The sequence below is a fragment of the Macrotis lagotis genome, chromosome X, assembly GCF_037893015.1.
Source record: "Macrotis lagotis isolate mMagLag1 chromosome X, bilby.v1.9.chrom.fasta, whole genome shotgun sequence".
NCBI classification, from domain to species: Eukaryota; Metazoa; Chordata; class Mammalia; order Peramelemorphia; family Peramelidae; genus Macrotis; species Macrotis lagotis.
Genome location: NC_133666.1, coordinates 605,158,837 through 605,174,931, shown reverse-complemented (window position 1 = coordinate 605,174,931; position 16,095 = coordinate 605,158,837). Strand labels below are relative to the sequence as shown.

Genomic DNA, 16,095 nt, shown 5'->3' with positions numbered 1-16,095 from the left:
GAAAAAATTGAAGAGAAAAAAAGCCTGGACTTAATATTACAGGATCTAGTGATGGAAATCTGCCCTGATATCATGGAATCAGAGGGCAAAGCAGATATTGAAAGAGTACATCGATCCCCACCACAAAAAGATCCTAAAATGTAAACACCAAGGAATGTTGTGGCCAAACTGCAGAACTATCAGATAAAAGAAAAAATCCTGCAAGCAGCCAGAAAGAAGCAATTTAAATATCAAGGAACCACAGTAAGGATCACACAGGACCAGGCTGCATCAACTTTAAGGGATCGAAGGGCCTGGAACGAGATATTTTGAAGAGCACGGGAGCTTGGAATGTAGCCAAGATTCTACTTTCCTGCAAAGCTGAGCCTTCTCTTCCAGGGAAAAAGATGGACATTTAACGAAATGGGGGAGTTCCAAAAATTTCTGATGAAAAGACCAGAGTTAAAAGAAAATTTGGATATCAAACAGGAGGTTCAAGAGACACATGAAAAGGTAAAAGAAAAAAATAGGGGGGGTGGTAAAAGGAAAAAAATGCAAACCAGTAAGTTGAAATTGGCTATATTCCAGCATGGGGTGGGGGAAGAGACTCTCATAAATTCTGAGAAATGTAACTCTAAAAGAGAGAGTACACCTAGCCAGAAATGATGGACATCCATGACCTATCCATGAGACTGCTATTGAATGGGATGTAACTGGCTTTAACCCCACTTGGGAGAAAGACTCTTAATAACTCTCAGGAATTTTGACTCTATCCAATAGAATATACTGAACTAGAAGGGACAGACACTCAGAATTTTCTATGACTTAGATAGAATGATCTAAAAAAATACACTACCTCCCTAAAAAGGGGGACAGGAAAGAGACGGGAGGAGGGAGGGGATTGAATGGGACAAATCTGATTACACTAAGAGGTACAAAAAAACCTGTGGTAATAGAGGGGAAGAAGGGAGCAGAGGAGAAAAACCTGAATCTTCTTCTCATCAGACTTGGCTTAAAGTCAACCTACACATACTTAGTTAACTTATAAAACATCTAAACTTTCAAGTATTAAAAGGGGAAAAGGGGAGGGGGGACGGAGAAAGGAAAGGGGAGTGAGGGAAATAAGGGGAAATAACAAAAGGAAGGGAAGGGAAAAGGGAAAAAGGGAAAGGGGAAAGAAAGGGGAGGGTGTGATATAGGAGGACAAACACACTGAAGGTGGTGGTATTCAAAAACAAAATACTGGGGGGGGGGGGAAATACAAAGAGAGGGAAGATAGCACAGAGGGCAATAAAGAATTAGTAATCATAATGTAAATGTGAATGGGATGAACTCTTCCTTAAAATGTAAGCAAATAGCAGATTGGATTAAAAACCAGAATCCTATAATATGCTGCTTACAAGAAAATCATTTGAAGCAAAGAGATACATATAGAGTAAAGGTAAAAGGTTGGAGCAAAATATATTTTGCTTCAGCTGAAGTAAAAAAAAGCAGGGGGTAGCAATCCTTATCTCAGACAAAGCAGAAGCAAAAATAGATATTGTTAAAAGAGATAAGGAAGGAAACTTTATCCTCCTAAAAGGTACCATAGACAATAAAGTCATTTCAATATTGAATGTATATGCACCCAGTGGGACAGCACCCAAATTCTTAGAGGAGAAGCTAAAGGAATTACAGGAAGACATAGACAGCAAAACTCTACTAGTAGGAGACCTCAACCTCCCGCTATCAGATCTAGATAAATCAAATCATAAAACAAACAAGAAAGAAATTAGGGAGGTAAATAGATTGTTAGAAAACTTAGATATGGTACACTTATGGAGGAAACTGAATGGGGATAGAAAGGAATATACCTTTTTCTCTGCAGTACATGCAACTTATACAAAACTTGACCATGTACTAAGACATAAAAGCCTAATGATCAACTGCAGAAAAGTAGAAATAGTGAATACATCTTTCTCAGATCACAATGCAATAAAAGTCATGTGCAATACTGGGCCAAGCAGATATATATCCAGAGCAAATTGGAAACTGAATAACCTCATTTTAAAAAATGAGTGGGCCAAAAAACAAATTATAGAAAGAATTAACCATTTTATCCTAGATAATGATAATAATGAAACAACATACCAAAACCTATGGGATTCATTCAAAGCAACTCTCAGGGGATATATTATAGCTCTAAATGCTTATATGAATAAATTGGAGAAAGAGGAAATCAATGAACTAAACATGCAACTAAAAAAATTACAGAAAGAACAAATCAAAAATCCCCAATCAAATACCAAATTAGAAATTTTAAAAATTAAAGGAGAAATTAATAAAATTGAAAGCAAAAAAACTATTGAATTAATAAATAAAACCAAAAGTTGGTATTATGAAAAAACCAATAAAACTGATAAACCTCTGGTCAATTTGATTAAGAAAAAGAAAGAAGAAAAGCAAATTGCTAGTATTATAAATGAAAAAAGGTGAACTCACCACCAATGAGGAGGAAATTAAAGTAATAATTCGAAATTATTTTGCCCAACTCTATGCCAATAACTTTGATAATCTAAGTGAAATGGATGAATATTTACAAAAATATAAGTTGCCCAGGTTAAATGAAGAAGAGATTAAATACCTAAGCAACCCTATCTCAGAAAAAGAAATTCAACAAGCCATTATTGAATTCCCTAAAAAAAATCTCCAGGGCCTGATGGATTCACAAGTGAATTCTACCAAACATTTAAGGAACAATTGGTTCCAATCCTATATAAACTCTTTGGAAAAATAGGGAAAAATGGAACTCTGCCTAACTCTTTCTGTGAAACCAATATGGTACTGTTACCTAAACCAGGAAGAGTTAAAACAGAGAAAGAAAATTATAGACCTACTTCCCTGATGAATATAGATGCAGAAATCCTAAATAAAATCTTAGCAAAATGACTACAACAAGTCATCACTAGGATAATACATTATGATCAAGTAGGATTTATTCCAGGAATGCAGGGTTGGTTCAATATTAGGAAAACTGTTAGTATACTCAATTATATCAATAACAAACCTATCAGAAATCATATGATCATATCAGTAGATGCTGAAAAAGCTTTTGACAAAATACAGCATCCATTCCTATTAAAAACACTAGAGAGTGTAGGAATAAATGGACTATTCCTTAAAATAATTAGCAGTATCTATCTGAAACCATCAACAAGCATTATATTCAATGGGGAGAGGCTAGAGGCATTCCCAATAAGATCAGGGGTCAAACAGGGGTGCCCATTATCACCACTACTATTCAATATTGTATTAGAAATGTTAGCATCAGCAATTAGAGAAGAAAAAGAAATTGAAGGAATTAGAATTGGGAAGGAACAGACAAAACTCTCACTCTTCGCAGATGACATGATGGTCTACCTAGAGAATCTCAAGAAATCATCTAAAAAACTACTGGAAACAATTAGCAATTTTAGCAAAGTTGCAAGTTATAAAATAAACCCCCATAAATCCTCAACTTTTCTATATATGTCTAGTAAGAAACAGCAGGAAGAGCTAGAAAGATAAATCCCATTTAAAGTAAGCTCAGACAGTGTAAAATATTTGGGAGTCTATTTGCCAAGACAGACTCAGAATCTTTTTGAAAACAATTATAAAACACTTCTCACGCAAATTAAATCAGATTTAAATAACTGGGCAAATATCAACTGCTCATGGATAGGGAGAGCTAATATAATAAAAATGACAATTCTACCAAAACTAAACTATCTGTTTAGTGCCCTACCAATCATAATCCCAAAAAATTACTTTAATGAGTTAGAAAAAATTGTAAGTAAATTCATATGTAGAAATAAAAAGTCAAGAATTGAGAGGAGCTTAATGAAAAAAAAAATGCAAACGAAAGTGGCTTAGCCCTACCCGATCTAAAATTTTATTATAAAGCATCAGTCATCAAAACTATTTGGTATTGGCTAAGAAATAGAGTGGTGGACCAGTGGAATAGACTAGGTGTAAAAGCAGGAGAGGAGTATAGTAATCTGCTGTTTGATAAACCCAAAGCCACTGGGATAAAAACTCCCTATTTGATAAAAACTGCTGGGATAATTGGAAGTTAGTATGGAAGAAATTTAGATTAGACCAACACCTCACACCCTTTACCAAGATAAGATCCAAATGGTTACAGGACATAGACATAAAAAACAATACTATAAGCAAATTAGAAGATCAAGGACTAGTCTACCTGTCAGATCTATGGAAAGCGGGACAGTTTATGACTAAGGAAGAGTTGGAGTACATCACTAAAAACCAATTAGATGATTACATTAAATTAAAAAGCTTTTGCACAGATAAAACCAATGTAATCAAGATGAAAAGAAAAGTAGTAAATTGGGAAACAATCTTTACAATTAATGATTCTGACAAAGGACTCATTTCTAAAATATATAGAGAACTGAGTCATATTTTTAAAACAAAAAGGCATTTCCCAATTGCCAAATGGTCAAAGGACATGCAAAGGCAATTTACAGATGAAGAGATCAAAACAATGCATAGCCATATGAAAAAAATGCAGTAAATCATTAATTATTAGAGAAATGCAAATTAAAGCTTCATTGAGGTACCACCTCACACCTCTCAGATTGGCCAGTATGACCGGGAAGGATAATGATCATTGTTGGAAGGGATGTGGGAAATCTGGGAAACTATTACACTGTTGGTGGAGCTGTGAACTCATCTAACCCTTCTGGAGAGCTATTTGGAACTATGCCCAAAGGGCAACAAAAATGTGCATACCCTTTGACCCAGCAATACCACTACTGGATCTTTAGCCTGAAGAGATGAGGAAAAAGGGTAAAAACATTACTTGTACAAAAATATTTATAGCAGCCCTGTTAGTGGTGGCAAAGAATTGGAAATCCAGTAAATGTCCTTCAACTGGGGAATGGCTTAGCAAACTGTGGTATATGTATGTCATGGAACACTATTGTTCTATTAGAAACCAGGAGGGACAGGATTTCAGGGAAACCTGGAGGGATTTGCATGAACTGATGCTGAGTGAGATGAGCAGAACCAGAAAAACACTGTAGACCCTAACAGCAACATGGGAGTGATGTTCAACCTTGAAGGACTTGCTCATTCCATCAGGGCAACAATCGGGAACAATTTTGGGCTGTCTGCAAAGGAGAGTACCATCTGTATCCAGATAAAGAGCTGTGGAGTTTGAACAAAGTACAAGGACTATTCCCTTTTATTTGGAACAAAAAACAGATATCTTATTGTCTGATTTGGTTACCTCTGAGAATTCTGTTCTCTTTAAGGATATGATTTCTCTCTCACCACACCCAATTTGGAGCAAGGTACAACATGGAAACAAAGTAAAGACTGATGGAGTGCTATCTGTGGGGTGGGGGTGGGGGGAAGGAAGCAAGATTGAGAGAAAATTGTAAAACTCAAATAATGTCTTTAATAAAAAAAGAAAAAGAAAGAAAATAGCAGACTTGACTTTCAAATATAAGACTTAAAAAAGAGTCCTAAAATATGAACATGAAGGAAAAATCATAATGTACTTAATGATGTTGAACTGTTTATATTCCTGCATGGGAAGTTAATACTTGTAGCTTATATAAACTTTCTCTTAATTAGGGCAGATAGACAGGCGGCACAGATGTAAGTTGAATATGATGGAATGATATCTAAAACATTAAAATAAAGAAATGAGAGAGGAATGCAATGGAGTAAATTATTTCACATAACATAAGGGGAAGTGGTGAGAGATAAGAGGGTAATGAGTGAATCTTATTCTCATCAGAATTAACTCAAAAAGAGAATAACATACACACCCAACTGGGCATAGAATTCTATCTTACCCTACAGGAAAGAAGGAGGTGAAGGGGATTACAGATAAGGCAGATTGATAAATGGAAGGGCAGATTGAGGGAGAGGGCAACCCAGAAGCAAAATACTTTGGAGAAAGGACAGGTTGAAAGGAGAGAGGAAAAAGAAGAAAAATGGAATAGGAAAAAAAGATACTTAGTTATTCTATCTGCAGGAAAAAAACATTGAAGCAGGTTTCGCTGATAAAGCCTTCATTTTTCAAACATATAGAGAACTAAATTATATTTATAAAGTAAGAGCTATTCTTCAATCAATAAATGATCTATAAACATATCAGTAACATTAAACTTGAGTGGAAATGAAAGGTCAAAGAAGAGATAGAATTGGTGCTAAGAGCAAATGAGAGACCAATGATAGTCTGGAGAGAAAGCAGCACTACTCTATTTTAATATTTTTATTATATTTTTAACTATATATCAATCAATTAACTTAAGACAAGTACCTACTTTATCCCAAGCACTGTGCTAAGTACTGAGTATACAAAAAGAGGCAAAAGATACCCCCTGTCTTCAAGAAGCTATATAAATACATACATATACACATGCAAGATAAAACAACACAAAAATATTGAGTCACACAGACTTGAACACCAAAATAAATGAGAACATGTTGACACTGACCTTATTATTCTTTAAGTTAGTCAAAAACAATTATTTCTTCCTTCCTTCCTTCTTTCTTTCCTTCCTCCTCCTCCTCCTCCTCCTCCTCCTCCTCCTCCTCCTCCTCCTCCTCCTTCTTCTTCTTCTCTCTCTCTTTCCTTTCTTTCATTCATTCTTTCTTTCTTTCTCTCTTTCTTTTTATAAATACATATGTTATTGTTCAGCTACTAGTAACCATCTTTGAAAAAAATAGAGAATTTAAAAAGTTCTAAATGATTGGAGAAGGGGATATTTGTTTTCAATTCTTAGAGTCAGTATAGAATGTATTATTAAGGCATAATTGAGGCCAATTAGATCGGGAAGCAGTCATTATTAACTAAGATAAAGGTGGGTAGAGAGGGAAGGAGGAAGGGGAAGGTGAGAGAAAGACACAGGAGGGAGGGAAGAAAAAGAGAGAGAAAGAAAGAGAGAGAGAGAGAGAGAGAGAGAGAGAGAGAGAGAGAGAGAGAGAGAAAGAAAGAATGAATGAAAGAAAGGAAAGAGAGAGAGAAGAAGAAGAAGGAGGAGGAGGAGGAGGAGGAGGAGGAGGAGGAGGGGAGGAGTGGAGGAAGGGGAAGGGAGAGGAAGAAAGGGAGGGAGAAAGGCCCTTCAGGCCTGATTAAAGTCATTAACTTCATTTTAATTGACAATGATACTAGAGAGGCAAATCAAGTAAGTATTGCAAATGGGTTATACTTATATTTCAGGAAAACATTTTGCAGAATCTTTTAGCCTATCTTCATGCATATGAGGGAAGAGTTTGACATAGTTTATAGTATAACTTGATGGAAGTTAGAACTGATTAAATGAAGGAACAGAATGTGGACAAAAACATAAATGGCAATTTGGGAGAGAGGTTCTTAATCAATTATCTTAGGGATTTTTTTTGGATTTCAGGTGCTTAACATTTTTATTGGTGATTATATGAAGATATAAGTATGGTTGATATACTGGGTGACAGTCAAAATTCAAAAGTTATCAATATTGGTAAAATCTAGTAGATTGAAACCAAATGGAAATAAATATAAGTCCTGTGTTTGGATGAAAAATAAATCACTACAAATTTTTTAAAATAAGGACATGTTGGAGAAGACATGGTTACACATGTTAGGAATATATTAGCATACCTTACTACAGCAAAGATCCAATCATTCACCCCACTTCTGCCAAGCAGCCATTCAATAAACTCCAGTGATTCCCTTTCACTTCTAGGATCAAATAAAAGATTCCTCCTATTTAAAACCCTGCAGTAACTTCCAAATAACTTTCTAGTTTTCTTACCCCTTGCTCCCTCTCTCCTTCCCCATTCCCAAATAATTCTGTGGTCCAGTGACACTGACCTCTGTGCACAAGACACTAACTTTAGACTCTGTGCTTTTTATTAATTTTAAATTTGTATTTATTTATTTTGATGGGAAGGAGATTACTGACAGTTAGCTACCTATGCCTGGAACACTCAATCTTTTTCTTTGCCTCCGGGTTTCCTCTGGCTTCCTTAAAGCATCAACTAAAATACTATTTCTACGAAAGCTTTTTCTAAATCCTTCTTCCCTTATTATCTTTTGACTGTCTACTGTTTTGTACTTAAATGTTTAATATCATTTCTCCCCCTTAGACTGTGAGCTCCTTGAGACAAGGGGTGGCTTTTTGTCATATACATATATATATATATATATATATATATATATATATATATATATATATATATATATTTCTAGTGAACAGCAGAATCTCTAATACATAGGAGACAATAAATGTTTGTTAAATAAAAGATTTATTGACTGTATTTAAAGGCCTTCCATATTGATAGCCATTGAGTGAAGGGTTAATTTATTAGCACAGTCTTTGGAAACTAGGATTACATTTATGCTCTAATAAAGACTCAGAGGAGGAAAATTAATTCTAGATATGTCCAAAGAGAGATATAAAAAACAAAATTCTTTGTGAGGGCTAAGTAAAAAAACATCATTATTGATAGGGGATATTAGGAAATGGTTCTTGAAAGAGGTGTCCTTAGAAAGTGAGGTATTCAAATGATTGACAATTAAAGAAAATGTTGGAAGAATCTCTATACTAGGTATATAATGGGGTAGGGATGGGGTGCTGGTTGGATGCAACTAAGTGCTGTAGTATATAGAGTGCTGAGCCTAGAGTCAGGGAGTTCAAATGTGGCCTCAGATACTTATTAGCTTTGTGACCCTAGGCAAGTCATTTTACCTTGTTTGCCTCAGTTTCATTATGCACAATATAAACTGAAGAAGGAAATGGCAAAGCACTCTAATATCTTAGCCAAAAAAAATCCCAAATGGGGTCTCAAAGAGTTGGACATGACTAAAAGAATTGAACAAGAATGGGGTGGAATAAGAAATTGTTTCTGGCACCATTCTCCTCTCCATAAAAATATACCCCAAATTATTTGTAACTTCATGGCTATCGATTTCCTTTGTCTGCATGATTTCCCCTGACTCATAAATATCATATATCCTCAACTACTGGACTGCTGGTACCCACCCGGCTTTTCCATATCACCCTTTATTTGTCACTGATTTCACTTCTCTTTCATTTCTGGAATATTTGCTTCCATTTTTTTTCCCTTTGCTGAAGATTTCCCACTTTCTCTGCCCCAAACCTGGTCACTTTACCTTGCCTTTAATCCCAGGATTTCAATACAAAATAATGATCCACCATCAATGGAATCCAGTCTAAACTCTTCTCCTGCAGAACTCTGATGATCACTGCTATCAGGAACATTACGTTGACAGTAGTTAGTTCTCAGTATTCCTTTGTTCTGTGGATCAGTAGTTAGTTCTCAGTATTCCTTTGTTCTGTGGATCACCCGTGGGGAAAAAACAGGTTAAAAAATACAAAATATTATTTCTTCACATCCCAAAATCCAATTTTCTGTCTCAGAATCAATTTAAAGGCCTAATTTGACTTTATATTAGTCTCAAGAAAAATCAGGGCATCAACAGCTCTTTTGGGCTTTGAATTGTTTATTTAATACATGGATGCATTATAATATGTAGCATGTCTATCAAAATGTAATGCCATGTCAACAATTGCTGCTACTTGGAATATTTATAATTTGGCTTTACTCTGGCCTTATAATATTAGTGATAAATCTGAATGGGGCATCGTATCTTTCTTCAATTGATTAAGCTGAACTCATAGATGCAAATTAAATGTTGATGATTATATTTCATTGCTGTTGCATAATAAGGAATTTATGTAAGCCATACTTGATTTTTTAATTTTAAATAACAACAGTACTCTGAAAAATAAAATAAAATCCAGAGTATGCATATACAATATTTGTGTATCTTTACATTTGAATAATTTTTGTTTGAATATATACTTACTGCCTATACATATTTGCTTTTTTCAATCTACCATCAATTGATATTTACTAGATGACCCCAATTGTTCAAGTGCCAAGGTGCATATATATATATATATATATATATATATATATATATATATATATATATATATATATATATAAATTTATAAATGATATTTCTTCCAAAATTTTGAAAAGTTTTGTTAATTTAACAAAAGGTAGGTAGTATGAATATCATCTTCATTTTAAAGGGAAGCACTGGGTCATACAAATAATGACCTATTTTCATTGAATTACGATTTCATTAGCATACCTAGGTACTCCTTGCCCCAGTGCACAGTCATCCAGATTTTCTCAACTATTCTTTGAAATCATTGTTGATCATGTTATATTTGATCCAACTTGCTTGCTTATCCTGAATCTACCATCTAGAGTAAGTCTATCCCTCTCCCTCTTGTATCAACTAAAATTTGATAAGCATATCATCTCTTATTCTAAGTACTTGATGAAAACACTAAACAGCATACTGCCAAACATAGATTACTGAAGCACTCAGAAACTTAGGATGAATTTAATATCACATAAATAATGAATACATTTTTATTTGGTCTATTAGACAGTTGTACATCTACATATTTAGACTCCTTTCTCACCAACATCTTTCCATCTTTTCTGCAAGAATGAAATGAAGGGAATTGGAAAGAAAAAGATTTGATCTCATTTAGTCCTGCCATACATTTTCTATTATTCTCAGACTTTCAAGGATCACAGGTAATAACTCAGCATTCACATCTGCCTTCTGGATCTGGTGACTTCAATAGTTCCTTGGCAATGTCTTGATAATCCTATTTATCTGGAGTATTAACTGTATTTATTTCTGTTCTCTTGTTTTAGTCTAAAGATTATTGTCACTTTGTCATCAAAGCATGAGTAAAATAAGAGAAAATGATCTTTTTCTTCATCAGTGGGTATCAGTCCACCCCCTTGGACTAGTTATCTTTCTCATTTTTGATTTTTCTTTTTCTCCCATTTAAAAAAAAATCTTTTTTGTAGGTATTTGCTTTTGACAAATACCATCATTTTGAACTTCAGAGCTCCTGTTAACATTCTTAGAGATCCATGTACATGTTTGCATATTCAGTCTCTTTTACCTTGTCTTTTCTTCCATCCTCCCTACATGTTTGCTTTCTTTTATTTTGAAGTGATAGTTTTTCTTACAATTTGTCACTTTAAATAACGTCTTTCCATATATATATATATATATTGAAATTATTTCACCAATAAATATTCTCTTCTCTCTTCCTCATCTTATATCAGCAAAATGTCTTCTTCCATTATTTCGTCCTTTACCTATCTCACATGAAGAGTGGCCATTCTTGCTACCAAAGCAAACTCTTCAATATGGATAAATTATTCCATTCTATCCTATCTTCTCTAGCTAATCGCATCTTCTGTCATCCCATCTCTTTCTGATTTCTTCAGTCTCTCCTTCTCTACTAGATGTTTTTCTACAACTTTTAAGTGTATCTACCTCTCCCCCATTCTAAAACAAACAAAAAAGTTTCTGTTGATTTTCTTTGAAATAAGAGTCTTAGATGTTGGTTACATCATTCCTAAGTCTCTGACTTTTGGACATATGTAGATAAAGATATGCTAAAATAAGAAACAGTTAAAATATATATACATATATATGAAATATATATAAGATATATATGTATGTAATATCTCTATCTCTCCATATATATATTTATATATATATATATCTATATCTATATCACATAAATAATGAATACATGTTGATTTGGGCTATTAGACAGTTGTACATCTACATATTCAGACTCATATATATATATTCACTTTTCATTCTATTTTTATTAGATCTTGATAATTTTTCTTTATGATTTCTAGAAATATAGTACCTAGATTTTTCCTGTTCTTGTTCTTTAACAGGAAGTCCAGTACTCTAATTTCCATTTTAATCATTTCAGATATTAGTCATTAGATTTTCTTTATTTTTTTCACTCCTTTGAATTTGCCTAATATTCCTTACTATCTCATGGGTTCATTGATTTTATTTTCTCTTTTGTAATTTTTAGGAAGTTTATATTGCTTGGTTGAAGTTTGACACATTTTCCTTAAAGAATTTATTCTCCTAATTTTGTTTTCATCAGAGTAAAGATACTTAACCTGGGACATATACTTTTAAAAAAATATTCTTATAATTTCATTTCAACTTGCCTGCCTTCTCAATGAGGAGCAGAGGAGGGAGAGAAACTGACACTCAAATTAAAAAAAAAAGACAAATATTTACAATTATTTTCATATATTTGGGAAAAAGGAAAAATATTAAATGGCAAAAATAAATTTATTTCAATATTTTAGTTTCCTTTAAATTCTTGGTAGTTTATTTCATTCATTTAATATATATTTATTCTGAAAAGATGTTTATAGTTTTCATCTGGCTGCTAGAGATTTCTACAGTACTAACAAGTTTAAGAACCTTTGCTGTTTAACATTTATTTCATTTTTTTTCACCATTTGCTTCTTTATAACCAACTAGTCATAAGAGTCCTTGTGGAAAATTCTTATTTCCACCCTACACACACTTTTAAATCTTTAGTAAAGTTTTTTGAAAGCAATCCTTCTAGAATCTTTTTGTTTTTTCCCCCTTTGTTTCTCTATTTGTTTTTAATAATGATCAACATTTTATTTGGTCTATAGATCTCTCCAGGTTAAATTCCTGAAATGAGCCTTTTTTCCAGAATGAGTTTCTCTTCTTTTAAGTGCTCTTGGGTGAGCTGATAGATCTTGCTTGATCTCATCCTAGGTTTTCTGAGATTTTTTACTGACCTCTAAATCCTGGGGCTGCATCTGAACCTATCTGGTGCTGAAAGTGTTGAAGTTTCAGGGACCTCTAATGTATCTAAGTAGAGAATATTAGGAGACCTCAGAACTTTCAAGAGCCTGGACCATTTTGATCCATTTGCCTTTTGTTTCAGAGGACTAATGATATCATAAGGTGATGTCCTGACTTGTTTGTGAATTAGATTTAAGTGAAAAAGCCTCACTGTTTTCCAGTCATCAAAATCCAGTGGCAAGACTAAAATCAAGAAAACTGACCCAGAATGATGACCAAGGATGTACGACTTTAGGGTCTTTGACATCTGACCAAGCTCTAGGTATGCTACAGTGCCTGTTTGAGCCACCTTCATGACCATTTTAACAAATTTTCCTCAGCTACCGATTCCATTGGGGAGACATTGCCCCTACTCACCAGAGGTCTTTTGGTTACTCTCAACCTGGCTTAATCTTTCTTCCAAAACAATTTTACTGGGGTTTACTGCTGCACATTCTACATCTTCTTGGAACTGCAAGTTGGAATTGACTTTCAGTGTGACCTCAGAAGTGAATGAGCAAGGGCAGAGACAAGATGAGGACTGGAGAGGAGTCTCTCCTAGGTGTTGTCTTTCAAAAATCATAAAATTTGGACTAACTAAATTTTTGAGAGACAGAATCCACAGAGGGATACAGTGAGGCAATTTTCCAGACCAAGGTAACCTGAAAAATAGTGGAAAGGATCCACTATACTGGGTTAGAGGGGTAGCGCGCCAGAGTGAAGGAACTTCAGTCTCCTGGAGGCAGCTCCAAGGTGCCTGGGAGCTACAGTTAACTGAAGCAGGGGTAGTTTCCTGATCTACAGCCCAGGACGCACTGAGCACGACTTAGAAGATCAGAGGGGGGACCTGTGCAAGTGTGACCTTGTGAATCCCAGCCCTCAGTGCACTCAGTGGGCAGCAGTGGCTACAGCAGCCTAGATCCAGGAAACAGAAGCAGGCAAAGCCTGTAAGCAGGAGCCCCCAGGCAAGAGTACCTTGAGTGCTCAACCTACCAAAGTTAGGGGAGTGGAGAGAGACTTCCGAGATCTGTACTCTGTCCCTGGAACAGGGGCTCTGACAATATTCATATCCTGACCACAGTCTAGGCCCCTGATAGAACAGTAGCCCCCCACCCCCAGCCCTGTGGCAGAGGAGTGCACTTGTGGTCATTCACAGACCAGGAGGGAAGACAGAGCTTCACACAGAGAGATCTTTGTTGGCGGGGGTTCCCATTAATACACAAAAGCTCAGGAAGCACCCCAAGACCAGGCACAGGTTGGGGAAATGAATAAACAGAGAAAATAGAGAAACACCATTGAGAAATACATTTTCTATGATCCCAAGAAGGATCAAAATACTCAATCTGAAGATGAGGAAGTACAAGCTTCTACATCTAAAGACTCCAAGAAAAACAGAAATTGGAATTGGGCTATGACAGAGTTCAAAAATGATTTTGAAAATCAAGTGAGGGAGATAGAAGAACAATTGGGAAAAGAAATGAGAGAGCAGGAAAAACATGAAAAAAGAAGTCAGTAGCTTAGTCAAGGAGATCCAAAAAAATGCTGAAGAAAATAACATATTAAAAACCAGCATAAGTCAAAGGGATAAAACAATTCAAAAAGTTATTGAGGAGAAGAATGCTTTAAAAAGCACAAGTAGACAGATGGAAAAAGAGATAAGAAAGCTCTCTGAGGAAAACAAATTATTCAGATGTAGAATAGAGTTAAAGGAAGCTGTTGACGTTTCAAGAAGTCAAGATATAATACTTCAGCACCAGAGAATGAAAAATTAGAAGAAAACATGAAACATCCTATTGAAAAAACAACTGATCTGGAAATAGATTCAGAAAAGATAATTTAAAAATTATTGGGATGTCTGAAAGTCATGATCAGGAAAAGAGCCTTGACCTCATTTTTCAAGAATTCCACCAGGAAAATTGCCCAGATAGCCTAGAAGCAGAGGGTAAAATGGAAACTGAAAGAATCCACCGATGGCCCCCCCAAAAGAGATTTAAAAAAACAACCCCCAGGAATATTATAGCCAAGTTCCAGAACTCCCAAGTCAAAGAGAAAATATTACAAGCAGCCAGAAGACACAATTCAAATATCATGGAACTGCAGTCAGGATCACACAGGACTTAGCAGTAACTACATTAAGGGCTCATAGGGCTTGGCATATAATATTCCAGAAGACAAAAGAGCTAGGAACGCAGCCAAGAATCAACTACCCCAGCAAAACTGACCATCCTCTTCTGGGTAAAAGATAGACTTTCAATGAACCAGGGGAATTTCAACTGTTCCTGTTGAAACAACCAGAGATGAACAGAAAGTTTGATCTTCAAATATAGGACTCAGGTGAAGCATAGAGAGTGGAGAAGAAGGGTAAATTATGAGGCACTTAATGTAAGTGAACTGCATGTATTCCTGCATAGAAAAATGATACTGATAATATTCATAGGAACCTTCTCAATAATGCAGGTAGAAGGAACTTTTATAAATGAAGAACAGGAGAGTGTTGAATTTGAAGATATATTATAAAAATGGAGTCAGTGGCTAAAAGGGAAATGTAATGGGAGTAAGAGAAAGGATAGGTGAAATAGGCTAAGATATTTCATATAGAAAGGTTTTAATTGCAATGAGCTATTGCAATGATATGGAAGGGGAAAGGTGAGGGGGAATGAGGGAACCTTTGCTTTCATCAGAGGTGGCTCAGAGAGGAAACAACATATATACTCAAGGCATATAGACATCAAGAGTAGAAAGGAAAGAAGGGGGACAGGGGGAAGGGGACAATATGAGTGATGGAGGAAAGGGTGGGCCATGGGGGCAGAGTATTCAGATTAATACATTTTCTTTTTTTTTTTTTTTTACTTCTAACAAAGGGCTGGGATTGGATGGCCTGTCTGGGACCATGGGGCTGGGTGGTTGCTGGGCCTTAGGGTGGTATATGGGCTTGGGGCCTTTTTGCCCCAGGGCCAGTGTTCAGACTGCTATGCCACTCAGCTACCTTCCAGCACATTTAAGAAGAGGGACTGAGTAAAAGGAGAGAGAAAATATAGTATATGGTACTGGGGAGGTATGAATGGAGGAAGTTCCCATCAGCAATGGCAACAGTGGAAAAATATGAAAGTAGCTTTTGTGATGGACTTATAATAAAGAATGTGATCCACCGGCAACAGAGCTGGTGGTGTTGGAACACAGACTCAAGCACTTTTTTAAAATTTATTTTTATTTTTTTCTCTTTCCTTTACTTTATTGCTCATGAGAGTCTATACCTTTTGGGGAGGGGCATTATGTTTACTCTTAAACAAGAATATTTTAGTAATGTAAATAAAAAAACATCATTTGAACAAAAATAAAAAAAATATATTAAGAATAAAAAAATTGAATGA

At 35.2% G+C, this 16,095-nt stretch overlaps 1 protein-coding gene across 3 annotated transcripts in view; it reads right to left on the bottom strand.

The window, feature by feature from the left end:
• Window positions 1-16,095, bottom strand: part of LOC141499837 (uncharacterized) — a 38,637-nt gene that overhangs the window by 14,894 nt on the left and 7,648 nt on the right. The window contains exons 2-3 of one of the 3 annotated variants that reach the window (XM_074202604.1): window positions 9,131-9,313; window positions 7,616-7,696 (exon numbers count right to left, since the gene is read on the bottom strand). The gene's annotated coding sequence lies outside the window, so the exon portion shown is untranslated. Of the gene's footprint in view, window positions 1-6,470; window positions 6,551-7,615; window positions 7,697-9,130; window positions 9,314-16,095 lie in introns of those variants that run through there. The other 2 variants (XR_012471773.1, XM_074202603.1) reach the window with 2 other exon arrangements.